This window comes from Schistocerca americana, chromosome 3, assembly GCF_021461395.2.
Source record: "Schistocerca americana isolate TAMUIC-IGC-003095 chromosome 3, iqSchAmer2.1, whole genome shotgun sequence".
NCBI lineage: Eukaryota > Metazoa > Arthropoda > Insecta > Orthoptera > Acrididae > Schistocerca > Schistocerca americana.
The window spans coordinates 35,392,203-35,410,631 of record NC_060121.1 but is presented as its reverse complement, the minus strand read 5'-3'; the positions used below and the strand labels follow the sequence as shown (position 1 = coordinate 35,410,631).

The 18,429-nt window shown below is 43.1% G+C and overlaps 1 protein-coding gene across 3 annotated transcripts in view; it reads left to right on the top strand.

Annotated features, from left to right (window-relative positions):
* Nucleotides 1-18,429, top strand: part of LOC124605189 (activated Cdc42 kinase Ack) — a 509,613-nt gene that overhangs the window by 297,593 nt on the left and 193,591 nt on the right. The gene's annotated exons all lie outside the window — the stretch shown is intronic.

The window sequence follows — 18,429 nt, the reverse complement described above, 5'->3', positions numbered from 1 at the left end:
CCTCAGGGCAAGTAAGGCTAGCAACCTGCTTCCCTGGTACTTTAAATATGATGCTGCCAACAATCAGAGCAAAATGCCTCGGACCTTTGGAGGTGACGGAGTCCCACCTCTAACTGACAAACCAGGGACTCCTAAGATACGACTTGGCAAACAAATGGCAATGAGATGGGGAGCTATTAATATCAATGGGGGCTACTCTGGGAAGAAGGTAGAGCTGGCAGAGGCTGCAAGTAAGATGGGACTGGACGTTTTAGCTGTTAGTGACATTCGGGTAAGGGGTGAGAAAGAAGAGGAAGTGGGAGAATACAAGGTGTACCTGTCAGGAGTCAAAGCAGGAATAGCACAATGGGGTGTAGGGCTTTTCATCAGGAAAGAAATGGAACCCAGCGTAGTTGCAATAAGGTATGTAAACGAACGGCTGATGTGGATAGATTTGACAGTGTCTAGCAAGAAAATTAGGATTGTGTCAGTATATTCGCATTGTGAAGGGACAGATCAAGATAAGATGGATAGTTTTTATGAGGCACTCAGTGGTGTAGTTGTTAGAGTAAAGGACAAGGACAGTGTTCTGCTCATGGGTGATTTTAGCGCCAGGATTGGAAATCGAACAGAAGGCTATGAAAAGGTTATAGGTAAATTTGGAGTGGATATGGAGGCCAATAGGAACGGGAAACAGCTCTTGGATTTCTGTGCCGGTATGGGCTTAGTAACCACAAACTCCTTTTTTAAACATACGAACATTCATCGGTATACTTGCGAAGGCAGGGGAACCAGATCTATCATTGACTACATAATAACAGATCAGGAATTCAGGAAGGCTGTGAGGGACACACGTGTATTCAGGGGATTCTTTGATGACACTGATCACTATTTAATCTGCAGTGAAATTGGTATTGTGAGGTCGAAAGTGCAGGAGGTCAGGTCCATGTGTAGGAGGATAAGAGTGGAGAATCTTCAGGATAAGGAAATCAGACACAAGTACAAAACAGTGATCTCAGAAAGGTACCAGTTAGTTGAATGTAGTCAATTGCAGTCACTGGAAAAGGAATGGACAAGGTCAGGGACACAGTACTAGAAGTGGTCAAAGAACGTCTTGGAACAGTAGTGTGTAAAAGTAGGATGAAGCAAACAGCTTGGTGGAATGACACAGTCAAGGGAGCCTGTAAAAGGAAAAAGAAGGCATATCAAAAATGGCTACATACTAGAACTCAGGTAGACAGAGAAAGTTATGTTTAAGAAAGAAACAAAACCAAACAGATAATTACAGCATCCAAGAAGAAATCTTGGGAAGACTTTGGAAACAGGTTGGAGATTATGGGTCAAGCCGCTGGAAAACCATTCTGGAGTGTAATTAGCAGTCTTCGAAAGGGAGGTAAAAAGGAAATGACAAGTATTTTGGACAGGTCAGGAAAACTGCTGGTGAATCCTGTGGATGCCTTGGGCAGATGGAGGGAATATTTTGAAGAGTTGCTCAATGTAGGTGAAAATACGATCAGTAATGTTTCAGATTTCGGGGTAGAATGGGATAGGAATGATGATGGAAATGGGATCACATTTGAGGAAGTGGAGAAAATGGTCAATAGATTGCAGTGCAATAAAGCAGCAGGGGTGGATGAAATTAAGTCGGAACTCGTCAAATACAGTGGAATGTCAGGTCTTAAATGGCTACACAGGATAACTGAAATGGCCTGGGAGTTGGGACAGCTTCCATCAGACTGGACAAAAGCAATAATCACACCAATCTTTACACATGGAAACAGAGAAGATTGTAACAACTACAGAGGTATCTCTTTAATCAGTATTGTGGGTAAAATCTTCACAGGTATTGTTGAAAGGAAAGTGCGAGTATTAGTTGAGGACCAATTGGATGAAAATCAGTGTGGGTTTAGGCCTCTTAGAGGTTGTCAGGACCAGATCTTTAGCTTACGGCAAATAATGGAGAAGTGTTATGAGTGGAACAGGGAATTGTATCTATGCTTTATAGATCTAGAAAAGGCATATGACCGGGTTCCTAGGAGGAAGTTATTGTCTGTTCTACGAGATTATGGAATAGGAGACAAACTTTTGCAAGCAATTAAAGGTCTTTACATGGATAGTCAGGCAGCAGTTAGAATTGACGGTAAATTGAGTTCATGGTTCAGAGTAGTTTCAGGGGTAAGACAATGCTGCAACCTGTCTCCACTGTTGTTCATATTATTTATGGATCATATGTTGAAAACAATAGACTGGCTGGGTGAGATTAAGATAGGTGAACACAAAATAAGCAGTCTTGCATATGCGGATGACTTAGTTGTGATGACAGATTCTATTGAAAGTTTGCAAAGTAATATTTCAGAGCTAGATCAGAAATGTAAGGACTATGGTATGAAGATTAGCATCTCCAAAACAAAAGTAATGTCAGTGGGAAATAGATATAAACGGATTGAGTGTCAAATAGGAGAAACAAAGTTAGAACAGGTGGACAGTTTCAAGTACTTAGGATGCATATTCTCACAGGATGGCAACATAGTGAAAGAACTGGAAGCGAGGTGTAGCAAAGCTAATGCAGTGAGCGCTCAGCTACAATCTACTCTCTTCTGCAAGAAGGAAGTCAGTACCAAGACTAAGTTATCAGTGCACCATTCAATCTTTCGACCAACTTTGTTGTATGGGAGCGAAAGCTAGGTGGATTCAGGTTACCTTATCCATAAGGTTGAGGTTACGGATATGAAAGTAGCTAGGATGATTGCAGGTACTAGTAGATGGGAACAATGGCAGGAGGGTGTCCACAATGAGGAAATCAAAGAAAAACTGGGAATGAACTCTATAGATGTAGCAGTCAGGGCGAACAGGCTTAGATGGTGGGGTCATGTTACACGCATGGGAGAAGCAAGGTTACCCAAGAGACTCATTGGTTCAGCAGTAGAGGGTAGGAGGAGTCGGGGCAGACCAAGGAGAAGGTACCTGGATTCGGTTAAGAATGATTTTGAAGTAATAGGTTTAACATCAGAAGAGGCACCAATGTTAGCACTGAATAAGGGATCATGGAGGAATTTTATAAGGAGGCTATGCTCCAGACTGAATGCTGAAAGGCATAATCAGTCTTAAATGATGATGATGATGAGTAACAGAACTGTTGCCATGTGCTAAAACTGTAACTATTAAAACAAATGGACATGAAAAAAAATTGTACACTGTTGTCCTTTCATGTTGTACTGACAGTACTAAACTTAATCCAATGATCATTTTCAAGTGCAAAGCAATGCCAAAATCTTCTGAAATACTGCCATGTGGTGGTGTTCACGTCCATGACAAGTGCTGTATGGACAAGGCTGGTATGAAATTATGGATTAACAGAGTATGAAAAGAGAAGGGAAAGTTCTTAATTGAAGAAGAGTTCTTTTCTTTTATTGAATTAGTTTATTAATTATTTGAAAAATTTTGTGAAAGTGAAATTGGGACAGGGAAATACAGAGCTTGCTGTTATTCCAGAAGGACTTACTTCATAACTGCAAACTCTTCATGTCTTGATAAGTAAACCATTTAAATGTATATGAGAGAGGAATGGAGCAGACGGATGATAAATTAAACCCAACATGAATTCACGCTGAAGGGAGCCTTAAAATGAACTACTGTCAAATAAGTATGTCAGTGTGTAAAATAATCATGGCCTAGAATGAGAGAAGACATTATTGTTGAATCTTCTAGAAGTGTGGTGTAAGTAATGCTCTCGATGGCAATGAAGACCGTCTTATGTATGAAGTGGACAACAATGACAATGAAGAGGAGGAAGAAGAAAAAGAAGAAGAAGAAGAAGGGGAAGAAGAAATTCAGATGATGATTTTCAGGGATTTTAAAGCTCTGTTCGGTTTTATAAACTTTTTCTTGTCTGGCGTTGCAGTCCAGTAATGAAAATCATAAAAATGTGTTTTTCTTTAAAAAAAATGCTGAAAAATTAAGTCTTATAGTCGGTAGCGTTTTATAGTCCATAGAATATATAAAATGACACACTGGCTTGCAGACAGCCACATTGAAAAATACGTTCATTGGTTGATTTTAAAATTATATATTCATTTGTTTAAGCACATTGCAGAAACATAATACAACAAGGTAAATAAAAAGTAATTAATAATTTAAGCAAAAGAGTGTGTAACTTGTGTGACCATGTGGTAAAGGGAAAGGAACTGTGGAGAGTCGGGGCTGGTATTTTTTATATAGGAGGATAGGTTCCGGGTAATAGGTTGAAGTGTTGTTCTACGAGAGCAGAGACTCTCTCTGTGGGGGCACAGTAACTGATCACAATGGGGCGTCCTGAGTGGTTGGGTTTATGGACTTTAAGAAGCATATGGAAGGTGGGACTGCAGGGAGTGGTAGATGTAAGTAGAGAGATGGACTCTGGGGAGAGGTTCTGGGATGGGCCTAAGGATTTGAGTAATGACTGGAAATTCTGTTGGATTGCTGGAATGGGATCACTGTGGCATGGTTTTTAGGTGGAAGTATCTGACAGCTGACAGATTCCTTCTGCCATGTAATCCTTGCGGTTCAAAACAACGGTGTTGGAGCCTTTGTCGGTAGGTAGGATTATAAGATCAGGATCAGTTTTTAGATACTGGACAGCAGTTCTTTCTGCAGTTGTAAGGTTAGTATGCACGTTGAGGGATTTGGGAAATGATGGTGGGGCAAGGTTCGAGGATAAGAAATTCTGGAAAGTTAGCAGGGGGTGGTTTGGAGGTAGGGGGGTGGATCATGGTTGGATGGAGGAGTGAACTGAGTTAGCCAAGGTTCAGTATTGGTCTTTGGTTGAGTCTGATTGGTCGGCTTGGTGGCAAAAAAGTGTTTCCACTATAGGGACCGGGATAAGGAGAGTTCTTTAACTAGTCCTGCAGTTTCAGCAATCTGAGACTTCAGACGTGTGTGCAAGTTGTGTTTGTGTTTGTGTTTGTGTGTGTGTATGTGTGTGTGTGTGTGTGTGTGTGTGTCTACTGCTGACAAAGGCTATGATTGTGTGAATCTTTGTACTGTGCCTATCGCGACTCAGCATCTCCGCTATATGGTGAGTAGCAACTTTCCTTCTCTGGTATTGTTACATTCCATCATGGTTTTCCCATTGTTTGATTTTTGCTTGCTGGCTTTCCTTTGAACCTAACCCTGTGGTGTTTTCCTTTGTAACTACTTTCTTTTGCATCGTTATACTGAAAGTGCATCCTTCTTTCTTTTCTTTCCTGTGTCCCTCTTGTTGCCTTATGAACCGCACTGCACGCTCTACTTATGAGCCACACACTATCAACTGACTCGGCCGTGCGCAACAGACGACCTCAAGACCACGCTGATTGTTGGTGCAGCATCTTATGTCCCACATTACTCCCGCCGATATAATTAAGCCTATACCTTCAAACTGATCACACTTCCTGTGTCAGTTCCCGTATTTTTGCGTGTTATCTCCCACACTTTTCCGGTGCCAAAATGATCTTACATCTCTAACTACAAACCCCTCCCCACCCCCCACCCGTTCTATGTTCGATCCCTGTTGGCACTCACTAAATCCACCTCATCCAGTCACATCTTCCATCCCCCTTCTTTACGCTTATCCGCCCTCAAACTTGCTACCCACAGTAATATCCATATATTTATTAATGATTAGTTATTCTCTACTTTGACCTTTCTGACTTCTCACCAATTTTAGTGTGTGTTCGCCTTCCACTATCGTCATCTTCCTCAGATTGCATCCCCCCCCCTCCGTCCTCCTGTGTATCCTTTTCGTACTTTTCACATGTATATTTTGGGTGTATTTTTGCATAGTTTCTCGGACGTAATTTTACTTTCTTACATAATTTTTTGAATTTTTGCACCACCATGGATCCTTGCTCCTTCCATCTGCATCAATACAGAAAAGTTTCCTATCCTTAGCCAGATCCCAGTCCCGCATACTGTTCCTGCGTTGTTGCTTGTCTCATGAAATCCCCCCGTAATAGCCTTACCATCAAATTACCCATCTCTGGTTGCCACCCCTCCTTCCACAATCACCTCCACCTGTTCAGATTCCGCCAATTCTTAGCTCTCACCAACATAGTCCTGCAAAACCATGTCAACCAAGCCCAATCCTCCTCGCAGTACCTTCTCCACAACCGCAAATTTCTCCTGCTATTTAAGCCCAAATTCCTGGAACTCACAACACACATTGAAACCCTTGGCCTGCAGGAACTTGAGCAACATGCACAATGCCACCTCGAAAAGCTCTCCATCCTGCTCACTTCCCACTCCCGTCTCAGAGTACCGCTGTCCACCACTTATACAACCACCTCTAAACCTCCCCACAACCCCTCATAGTTGACAAACCCTTACCCCACCACCACACAAACCCAAAACCTAAACAGACCCGCAACACAGTCATGAACCTTTCCTCCAGGATCCTTAATCCCCCAGAAATATCAGTCCTTTCCAAAGGCCTCTCCTTTTGCCCCACTCCCAAATTCAACCATACAGGATTAATTGAAGACCTTCTCTCCTTCTCCCAGTCCATACAGTGGAAACACTTTTTCGCCACCAACCCGACCAATCAGACTCAACCAAAGACCAATATTGAACCTCCTCCATCCAACCGTGATCCACCCCCACTGCTTCCAAACCACCCTCTGTTAACTTTCCAAAATTTCTTATCCTCGAACCTTGCCTCACCATCATTCCCCAAATCCCTCAACATGCATACTAACCTTACGTCCATAGAAAGAACCGCAGTCCACCATCTAAAAACTAATCCTGATCTTATAATCCTGCCTGCAGACAAAGGCTCCACCACCATTGTTTTGAACTGCAAGGATTATGTGGCAGAAGGACTCCATCAGCTGTCAGATACTTCCATCTACAAACCATGCCACAGTGATCCTGTTCAAGCAATCCAAAAGGATCTCCAGTTATTACTCATATCCTTAGGCCCATCCCAGAACCTCTCCCCAGAATCCATCTCTCTACTTACACCTACCAGTCCCCGCAGTCCCACCTTCTACATGCTTCCTAAAGTCCATAAACCCAACCACCCACGACGTCCCATTGTGGCCGGTTACTGTGCCCCCATGGAGAGAATCTCTGCTCTCGTAGACCAAAACCTTCAACCTATTACCCGGAAGCTATCCTCCTATATAAAAGATACCAACCATTTCCTCGACCGACTCGCCAGTTTCTTTCCCTTTACCACACGGTGCCCTGCTCGTCACTATTGATGCCACCTCCTGTACACTAACATTCCTAATGCCCATGGCCTTACTGCTATCGAACACTATCTTCCCAGATGCCCCATGGATTTCACCCAACAACCTCCTTCCTAGTCCCCATGACCAACTATATCCTCACCCACAATTACTTCTCCTTTGAAGGCATTACGTACAAACAAATCTGCGGTACAGCTATGGGCACCCGCATAGCACCATGCTATGCCAACCTATTCATGGGCCATTTAGAGGAATCCTTCCTAAAAACCTAGAATCATAAGCCCCTCACCTGGGTCAGATTCATTGATGACATATTTGCTATCTGGATTGAAGGCGAGGACACCTTATTCACATTCCTCCAGAACCTCAACTACTTCTCCCCCATTTGCTTTACCTAGACCTACTCAACCCAACAAGCCACCTTCCTAGATGTTGACCGTCACCTCAGAGATGGCTACATCAGTATCTCCATCCATATCAAGCCACCTTCCTAGATGTTGACCTTCACCTCAGAGATGGCTACATCAGTCCATATCAAACATATTAACCACCAGCAATACGTCCACTTCGACAGCTGCCACCCATTCCATACCAAGAAATCCCTCCCGTACAGCCTAGCCACCCATGGTCGTCGCATCTGCAGTGATGAGCAGTCCCTCTCTAAATATACTGAGGGTCTCACAGAAGCCTTCACGGACGGTAATTACCCTCCCATCCTTGTACAAAAACAAATCTGCCATGCCTTATCTTTCCAGTCTCCCACCACCTCCCAAAGTCCCACTGTCTGACCACAGAGGAGCATTCCCCTCGTAACTCAGTACCATCTGGGACTGAAGCAACTGAATTACATTCTCCGCCAGGGTTTCGATTACCTCTCGTCATGCCCTGAAATGAGAAATGTCCTACCCACAGTTCTTCCCACCCGTCCTACAGTGGTATTCCACTGTGCACCGAACCTATACAACATACTCGTGCATCCTTACACAACACCTGCTCCCAATCCCGTACCTCATGGCTCATACCCCTGTAATAGACCTAGATGCAAGACCTGTCCCATACATCCTCCTACCACCACCTACCCCAGTCTGGTCACTAACACCACCTATCCCATCAAAGGCAGGGTTACCTTGAAACCAGTCATGTGATTTACAAGCTAAGTTGCAAACTCTGTGCTGCATTCTATGTAGGAATGACAACCAACAAGCTGTCTCTCTGCATGAATGGTCACCGACAAACTGTGGCCAAGAAACAAGTGGACCACCCTGTTGTTGAACACGCTGCCAAACGTGATACCCCTTATCTCAATGACTGCTTTACAGCCTGTGCCATATGGATCCTTCCCACCAACACCAGCTTTTCTGAATTGCGCAGGTGGGAACTTTCCCTGCAATACATCCTACGTTCCTGTAACCCTCCTGGCCTCAACCTTTGTTAGTCACTGTCCTCACCCATCCAGCCCCCTCCCTGTTCCCATTATAGCACTACACAGCCGTCATTTCACCGCCACACCCAGTCTTTTAATTTATTTTTATTTTCATTTCTCTCCTCTCTGCTACTTACCCACTCCCCCCTCTGCACCTTCTGTCCTGCCCTCCGTCTAAACTGCAACACTTCACTCTCTGCCACTCTCACCATACTATCCCTCCCCTCCCCTTCCCCATTCCAGCCTCCTCCTTACTCCCACCAAGTCGCCACTCTCATCATGCACTGGTGCTGCTGCTCGCAGTGTAGTTTCAGCTCTCTGAGACTGCAGACGTATGTGCAAGATGGTTTGCATGTGTGTGTGTGTGTGTGTGTGTGTGTGTGTGTGTGTGTGTGTGTGTGTGCGCGCGCGCGCTTGTGGATGTGTGTCTACTGCTGACAAAGGCCTTAATGGCTGAAAGCTATGTTCGTTTGAATCTTTTTATTGTGCCTATCGCGACTCAGCATCTCCGCTATATGGTGAGTAGCAACTTTCCTCCTCTGGTATTGTTACATTCCATCATGGTTTTCCCATCGCTTGATTTTTGCCTGCTGGCTTTCCTTTGAACCTAACCCTGTGCTGTTTTCCTTTGTAACTACTATCTTTTGCATCGCTATACTGAAAGTGCATCCTTCTTTCTTTTCTTTCCTGTGTCCCTCTTGTTGCCTTACGAACCGCACTGCACGCTCTACTTATGAGCCACACACTATCAACTGACTCGGCCGTGCGCAACAGACGACCTCAAGACCACGCTGATTGTTGGTGCAGCATCTTATGTCCCACATTACTCCTGCCGATATAATTAAGCCTATACCTTCAAACTGATCATACTCCCTGTGTCAGTTCCCGTATTTTTGTGTGTTATCTCCCGCACTTGTCCGGTGCCACATGATCTTACATCTCTAACTACAAACCTCTCCCCACCCTCCACACGTTCTCCGTTCGATCCCTGTTCGCACCTGCTAAGTCCATCTCATCCAAACACATCTGCCGTCCACCTTCTTTACGCTTATCAGCCCTCAGTCCTGCTACCCACAGTAATATCCATATACTTATTAATGATTAGTTATTCTCTACTTTGACCTTTGTGACTTCTCGCTAGTTTTAGTGAGTTTTCGCCTTCCATTGTCGTCGCCTTCCTCTGATTGCATCTCTTTTTTTTTCCCACCCTGTGCATCCATCCTATTTGTACGTTTCACACTTATTTGGGTGTATTTTTGTGTAATTTTTCAGACATAATTCTACTTTCTTCCAGGAACTAGAGCAACATGCACAATGCCACATCAGAAATCTATCCACCCTGCTCACTCATACTCCCATACTGGAGTCCCACTGTCTACCAACTCTGCAACCAGCTGCAAACCTCTCCCACATCCCCTCATAGCTGACAAATCCTGTCTCATAGACCTACTACACGTACCTCACCCTCCAAAACTCTCTTCCATCACCACACAGAATCCAGAATCCAAACAGACCCGTAACACACTCATGATCCTTACCTCCAGAAGTCTTAGCCCCACAGAAATATCAGTTCTTTCCAAAGCTTCACCTTTTGCCCCACTCGCAAATTCAATCATGCAGGACTTGTTAAAGACTTTCTCTCCTTCTCACAGTCCCTACAGTGGAAACACTTTTTTGCCAGCAACCCTACCAATCAGATTCAAGCAGAGCCCAATATTGGACCCTGCCTAACTCTGTTCACTCCTCCATCCAACCATGATACACTCCCAGTGCCCCCAAATCACCTTCTGTTAACTTTCCAAAATTTCTTAATCTCGAACCTTATTTCACCATCATTCCTCAAACTCCTCAACGTTCAAACTAACTTTATATCTACAGAAAAAACCACAGCCGACCATCTAAAAACTGATCCCCACCTTATAATCCAACCTGCGGACAAACACTCCACAATTGTTTTGAACAAAAAGGATTACCTGGCAGAAGGATTCCGCCAGCTGTCAGATACTTTGACCTCCAAAACTTGCCACAGTGACTCCATTCCAGAAATACACTAATATCTCCAGTCACTTCTCAAATCCTCAGTCCCATTCCAGAACCGTAAACCCAACCACCCAGGATGCTCCAATGTGGCCAATTACTGTGACCCCACTGAGCGAATCTGTGTTGTTGTAGACCAACGCCTTCAATCTATTATCCGGAACCTACCCTCCTGTATAAAAGATATCAACCGTTTCCTCCTCCATCTCTCCACAGTCCCTGTCCCTGTCCCTTTACCACATGGTGTTCTGCTCGTCATTATTGATGACCCCTCCCTTTACACTAATATTCCTAATGCCCATGGCCTTACTGCTATTGAGCACTACCTTTTGCAATGCCTGGCAGATTCCAAGCCGACAACCTCCTTCCTAGTTGCCATGACCAACTATATCCCCATCCACAATTACTTCTCCTTTGAAGGCATTACCTACAAACGAATCTGGGTACTGCTATGGGCACCTACATGGCACCATCCTATGCTGGTCTATTCATGGGCCATCTAGAGAAATCCTTCCTAACCACCCAGAATCCGAAACCCCTCACCTGGTTCAGATCCATTGATGACATCTTTGTGATCTGGATCGAGGTTGAGGACACCCTATCCAAATTCCTCCAGAAATTCTCTGCCGTTTGCTTCACCTGGACCTATTCAATCCAACAAGCCACCTTCCTAGATGTTGACCTCCACCTCAGATATGGCTACATCAGTACCTCTGCCCATATCAAACCTACTAACCACCAGGAATACCTCCACTTAGTCAGCTGCCACGTGTTCCATATCAAGAACTCCCTTCCATGAAGCCTAGGCGCCAGTGGTTGTCACATCTGCAGTGACGAGCGGTCCCTTTCGAAACATACCGAGGGCCTCACTGAAGCTTTCACAGACGGTAGTTATTCTCTCAACCTTGTACAAAAACAAATCTCCTGTGCCTTATCTTTCCAGTCTCCCACCACCTCCCGAAGTCCCACCGTTCGGCCAGAGACGAGCGTTTTTCTCATAACTCAGTACCACCCAGGAGTGGAGCAATCGATTTACATTCTCCACCAGGTTTTCAACTGCCTCTTGCCGTGTTCTGAAAAGGGAAATGTCCTGCCCACTATCCTTACTACACTTGCCACAGCGGTATTCTGCTGTCCAGTGAACCTACACGATATACTCGTCCATCCCTACACAACCCCTGCTCCCAACCTAAACCCCTTACTTCATGGCTCATACCGCTGTAAAAGAGCTAGATGCAAGACCTATCCCATGCATCTTCACACCACTACCTACTCCAGTGCGGTCACTAACACCACCTATCTCATCAAAGGCAGGGGTACTTGTGAAACCAGTGTATGCTAAGCTGCAACCACTGTGCTGCATTCTATGTGGGCATGACAACCAACAAACTGTCTGTCAGCATGAATGGCCACCAACAAGCCGTGACCAAGAAACAAGTGGACCACCCTGTTACTGAGCACGCTGCCAAACATGACATCCTTCATTTCAATGACTGACTCACAGCCTGTGCCATATGGAACCCTCTCACCAACACTAACTTCTCTGAATTGCGCAGATGGGAACTTTCCTTGCAATACATCCTACATTCCTGTAACCCTCCAAGCCTCACCCTTAGTTACCGTATTTACTCGAATCTAAGTCGCACTCGAATCTAAGCCGCACCTGAAAAATGTTAGGCCGCACCTCCAAATCGAAAAAAAGTTGGTCTATTGTAATATGAGACACAATTTAGGTCGAATGAATGACGATACAGCTACAGTAGTTTGGTTCGAGTCGTAAGCTTAGCAGTCAAGCTTTACCAGGTAGCCATTGCTATGCGCTAGTCGCTCCGTCCGTACTTATACGGATACCCTTCCTTTTTCACGTGCTTCGTCTGGTTTGAATCGATTGCTTATTTTTCTTTGATCTGATAAGCGCCGTTCTCTTTGTTATAGGTGTTTACGTCACTCCAAGCTGAAAATGCATTATTGTACTGTGTCATGCATTGTTTGACGCATTCTGATAATGAGTGTTTACGACCTGTTGCCGCTCGCGGCATGGCTTGCTTTTTGTGCGCACTACCCCCGCTTACAATAAAATAAATAGAGGAAGTGTCTCATTAGCGAAACAATGGCAAGAGACTGGTAGTTGTTGTTGTTACTTAACACTGCTGCTTTCTTTGATAATGATCAACAAGAACCAAATAATAGACTGCGTATGTTAGATGTTCTGAACGAGAGTTTAGCTAAAATTTTTCTCCGTTTGAAGATCTTTGCAGACGCTTCTCGTGCACATTACATTCTGCATAGAAATTAGTCATCTTAGATTTAAAAATCTATCAATTGCCGTGGTTCATTTCTGATTGTATCACTATCCGGCATAAGAATAATACGAATATAAACATGACATGATATGTATATTCTTCCCCCATTTGCTGTTGTCTCACACTAGTTTCGAAGGTTATTAGGCAGACAGGATTTAAATGAGATAGCAGCAAACACGAAACAATACATGGCAAAATGTTTATATTCGTGTTATTCTTATGGTGAAGAGAATACTGCATGTGATGCACAATTCATAAAAGTTCCTATTAGCAACCATCTCTTCTCACAGGTAGGAAAAAATTCAGAACGAAGAGTTGGCCATATTGACAAACATCCCAAACAGTCTTGCCAGTCGGATTTTCGTAGTACACTGAAATGCTGCTACATTCAAAGATGAACAATACGAAATTTGTATTTACTTCGTTGGATAATGTATGAAAGTGAAAATGCGGTGGTTGAAACTCGGGGCGGAGAAAAAAGCTCGTGTTCCACCTTTTTTAAAATTTATTTACTGGCGCAGAAGTTTTGGCGCCAGTATTTATCTTTGTGCCTGCAAGGCATGCCTGTGTAGCGCTACATATATTCGATGGCAGAAGTTAGTTGTGGCGGCACCTACCAATTTTCAGAACTTCTGCTTACTTTGCACTTGATTCTAAGCCGCAGGCGGTTTTTTGGATTACAAAAACCGGAAAAAAAGTGCGGCTTGGATTCGAGTAAATACGGTAGTCACTGTTCTCACCCATCCAGCCTCTTCCCTGTTCCCACTCCAGCACTACACAGCCGTCATTCCACCATCACATCCAGTCATTTTATTTCTCTCGTTTTCCAGTACTTCCCCCTCACCACGATGATGAAGTGTGCCAGTATTCAAAGCTAAAGGAACAGAAAATACCAACATGAAAATACAGACTTATCCAGAAAATAGATGTAACAACAAAAGAATGAAAACCATTCCAGGGGAACTTCACAGCAATATGCCCCTGCAATTAGAAAAAGGTTTTAGAAAATAAAAAGATAGACATCATTTCCAATTAACAATATAAAATTTCATGAAAAATATAGCTTGAGAAGACTGTATGACAAATTTGATGGCTCTAGGGTGAATGAAGTAATGCAGTAAATGAAGCAGGCAAAAAGGAATACAAACGTCTCAAAAATGAGATCGACAGGAAGTGCAAAATGGCTAAGCAGGGATGGCTAGAGGACAAGTGTACGGCTGTAGAGGCTTATCTCACTAGGGGTAAGATAGATACTGCCTACAAGAAAATTTAAGAGGTTTTTGGAGAAAAGAGAACCACTTGTATGAATATCAAGAGCTCAGATGGAAACCCAGTTCTAAGCAAAGAAGGAAAAGTAGAAAGGTGAAAGGAGTATATAGAGGGTGTATATAAGGGCGATGTACTTGAGGACAATATTATGGAAAAGGAAGAGGATGTAGATGAAGATGAAATTGGAGATACGATACTGCGTGAAGAGTTTGACATTGCACTGAAATACCTGAGTCGAAACAAGGCCCTGGGATTAGACAACATTCCATTAGAACTACTGACGGCCTTGGGAGAGCCAGTCCTGACAAAACTCTACCATCTGGTGAGCAAGATGTATGAGACAGGCGAAATACCCTCAGACTTCAAGAAGAATATAATAATTCCAATCCCAAAGAAAGTAGGTGTTGACAGATGTGAAAATTACCGAACTATCAGTTTAATAAGTCACAGCTGCAAAATACTAACGCGAATTCTTTACAGACGAATGGAAAAACTGGTAGAAGCCGACCTTGGGGAAGATCAGTTTGGATTCCGTAGAAATATTGGAAGACGGGAGGCAATACTGACTCTACGACTTATCTTAGAAGAAAGATTAAAGATAGGCAAACCTACGTTTCTAGCATTTGTAGACTTAGAGGAAGCTCTTGATAATGTTGACTGGAATACTCTCTTTCAAATTCTGAAGGTGGCAGGGGTGAAATACAGGGAGCGAAAGGTTGTTTACAATTTGTACAGAAACCAGATGGCAGTTGTAAGAGTCAAGGGACATGAAAGGGGAAACAGTGGTTGGGAAGGGAGTGAGACAGGATTGTAGCCTCTCCCCAATGCTATTCAATCTGTGTATTGAACAAGCAGTAAAGGAAACAAAAGAAAAATTCGGAGTAGGTATTAAAATCCATGGAGAAGAAATAAAATCTTTGAGGTTCGCCGATGACACTGTAATTCTGTCAGAGACAGCAAAGGACTTGGAAGAGCAGTTGAACGGAATGGACAGTGTCTTGAAAGGAGGATATAAGATGAACGTCAACAAAAGCAAAATGAGGATAATGGAATGTAGTCGAATTAAGTTGGGTGATGCTGAGGGATTTAGATTAGGAAATGACACTTAAAGTAGTAATGGAATTTTGCTATTTGGGGCCAAAATAACTGATGATGGTCGCAGTAAAGAGAATATAAAATGTAGACCGGCAATGGCAAGGAAAGCGTTTCTTTAGAAGAGAAATTTGTTAACATCGAGTATTGATTTAAATGTCAGGAAGTCGTTTCTGAACGTAATTGTATGAGGTGTAGCCATGTATGGAAGTGAAAATGGATTATAAATAGTTTGGACAAGAAGAGAATAGAAGCTTTTGAAATGTGGTGCTACAGAAGAATGCTGAAGATTAGATGGGTAGATCACATAACTAATGAGGAGATATTGAAGAGAATTGGGGAGAAGAAGAGTTTGTGGCACAACTTGACAAGAAGAAGGAACCGGTTGGTAGGACATGTTCTGAGGCATCAAGGGATCACAAATTTAGCGTTGGAGGGCAGCGTGGAGGGTAAAAATCGTAGATGTATACACTAAGCAGATTCAGAAGGATGTAGGTTGCAGTAAGTACTGGGAGATGAAGAAGCTTGCACAGGATAGAGTAGCATGGAGAGCTGTATCAAACCAGTCTCAGTACTGAAGACCACAACAACAACAAGGGTACGTGTTATTGATTGCAATGACAGTGATAAGTACTTAATTGCCTGAATTGACCCCTTTTTTAATGTGAGTTTTAAGGAGCACTTACAGTCACATAACTAAACTGCCATGGCATTACATTTAGTAGATATGGATTGCAGTATAGGGAGCATTGAGAATAGCATGTGGATCCTGTACAAAGATATAAAGTGCTGTGCTATAAATTTGTTGGAGGAGCTTGAAATTTATGGGAGCAAGAAACAAGAGCGAGAAAGAGTGCTCAATGGACAGAGCGATTTTGTGCCCAATGGCTACTTTGCTTTCTGTGACACTGCCCTACATTAACCATCATACACCTTTATTACGTACACCTGCCCTGGTCATAACCTTGTATACAGTGCATTCCAGGTCTGTTTTATTAGGTTATGCTGCTCATGTCAACCTCCTTTTAGAACGTCAAATATCTGTTATTATGGTGTGTTTCTTGTTAACTGATGGGAACAGTAGTTCATGTTCCTTTTCTTGACGCAGCATATTGTGAGTTAAGAGAGGTAGTCTGCTGATTGTGTTCCTGCGGTCAGTATTTAACTCTGCTGCACTATGGAGGCTACATTAACAAAGGTTGCTGATAACTTACTCCCATCTTAGTTTTGTTCCTTTGGTGTATTTGCATTAGTTATTTTATAATTTTTTTGTAATTATGTTAGCTCCGCAACTTGTCCCTTTGGTATATCTTTACTGTCTTATCTAAAATTAGAATAAAGGCGTTTCAGCATTGCTTGTTGTCACTAATCCCATTCATTGTTAATAAATTTAAAGAAATGTACATTTGTGTTCTTAATGTATTTTTACTTTATCACTGTAAAATCTTACACCTTGTAATTCCAGGTTTGTTTCTATATTATTTTATGTTTGTACTTAGTTGCTTATTGGCTACTTGTTAATACATGTACTGTTTGTGTGTGTTTTTCCCCTTCACAACTGCACCCCAGTTTCCTATGAACTGTAGTGTCATTCACGTAGATTCCATTCGTACTGTGACCTAGTTTGTACAACATTATTATGTTTTTGTTTGTCATGCACATGCTAATTTTGTTTTATATATATTAACGACATGACATTTTATTATAGTAGGACGTGTTTTAAAAAGTTTTTTCAATTTTTTTAAGTCCGTGTATTTTGTACATATGCTGTTTGCACATTTATATCTATATCTCCAATCTCTTCCCGTTCAGGTTTACTTCAGTTTTTGAGTCCTCTATATTCCTTTCAGCATTTCCTTGTTTGGTTAGTACTGGCTTCCCATCTGAGCTCTTGATGTTCATTCAGTTGCCTCTCCCCCCCCCCTCCCCCCCGCTCTCTCTCTCTCTCTCTCTCTCTCTCTCTCTCTCTCTCTCTCTCTCTCTCTCTCTCTCTCTCTATGACACACACACACACACACACTGATTTGTTTAATGTTTCGGTGAAGGGAAGGATTCAAATGTCCTGGGATGTGAAGCAGCCATTTAAATCAAGCATATTGTACCACAGGGTGGTCCACTTTGCTTTTGGCAACAGCTTGGCAGTGGCTTTTAACATTAGCAGACTGCTGGTTGGTAGTCATACCAATATAGAAAGCTATGCAAAGACTGCAGCAGAGTCCGTATGTGACATGACTATTTTTCAAATATGACCCAGCTGTTGATTGGGTAGGATAAATCTCTGACAGGACTGGAATAAGAACTGCTGGTTGGGTGTATTGGGTAGGTCATGGCAAGAGTTGGGATTGGTAGTGGCATAGGGATGGACTGAGATGTGGAGGTTCAGTGGGTGATGGAACATCACTTTAGGAACAGTGGGAAGGATCTTGGGTAGGATGACCCTTATTTCAGGGCATGAAATGGATAATTAAAGCTCTGATGATGAAGTGGCGGTGGTTGGCCGGGGGGGGGGGGGGGGGGGGGGGGGGGGGGGGGGCGGCTCCTTTGAAACACGGGAAATCTATTCGTGGGCCGGGTCTGGGTGATACTGCCTGCCTGTGAATACCTTTCAAAGTCCTTCAACATACTAAGCAAAGAGTTCTCATCACTACACACACACCATCCTTGGGTGGCCAGACTGTGTGGGTGGGACTTTTTGGTGTGGAACGGATGGCAGCTGTTGAAATGCAGGTACTGTTGGTAGTTGGTAAGTTTAATATGGACAGTGGTGTGCATGGAGATATGAGAGAGGAGGAGGTCAACATAGAAGAACACCATTTGTCTCGCTCATATGTTGCTTTTGTTTGTGCCATTCATTCAAGGAGTTCACTTTTGATTGCTCATTGGAATTCTTGGGAAGCAATCTGTATTTATTATATTTTGCAGCTGCATTGCTCTCTGTTGGGTAACATAGCAACTGCTCTCTACCCTATGCTCTGCTGAGGAAGTCACAGAATGCATCTTCTACCTCTGGTCACAATATTTTACACTGAACGGTCTGTATTGTCACTCTAAAGTAAAAACTTTAAAATCCAAATTTTTTTTGTCTTTGTAGATACATTCATTGCTCATTCCCAGATAAAAG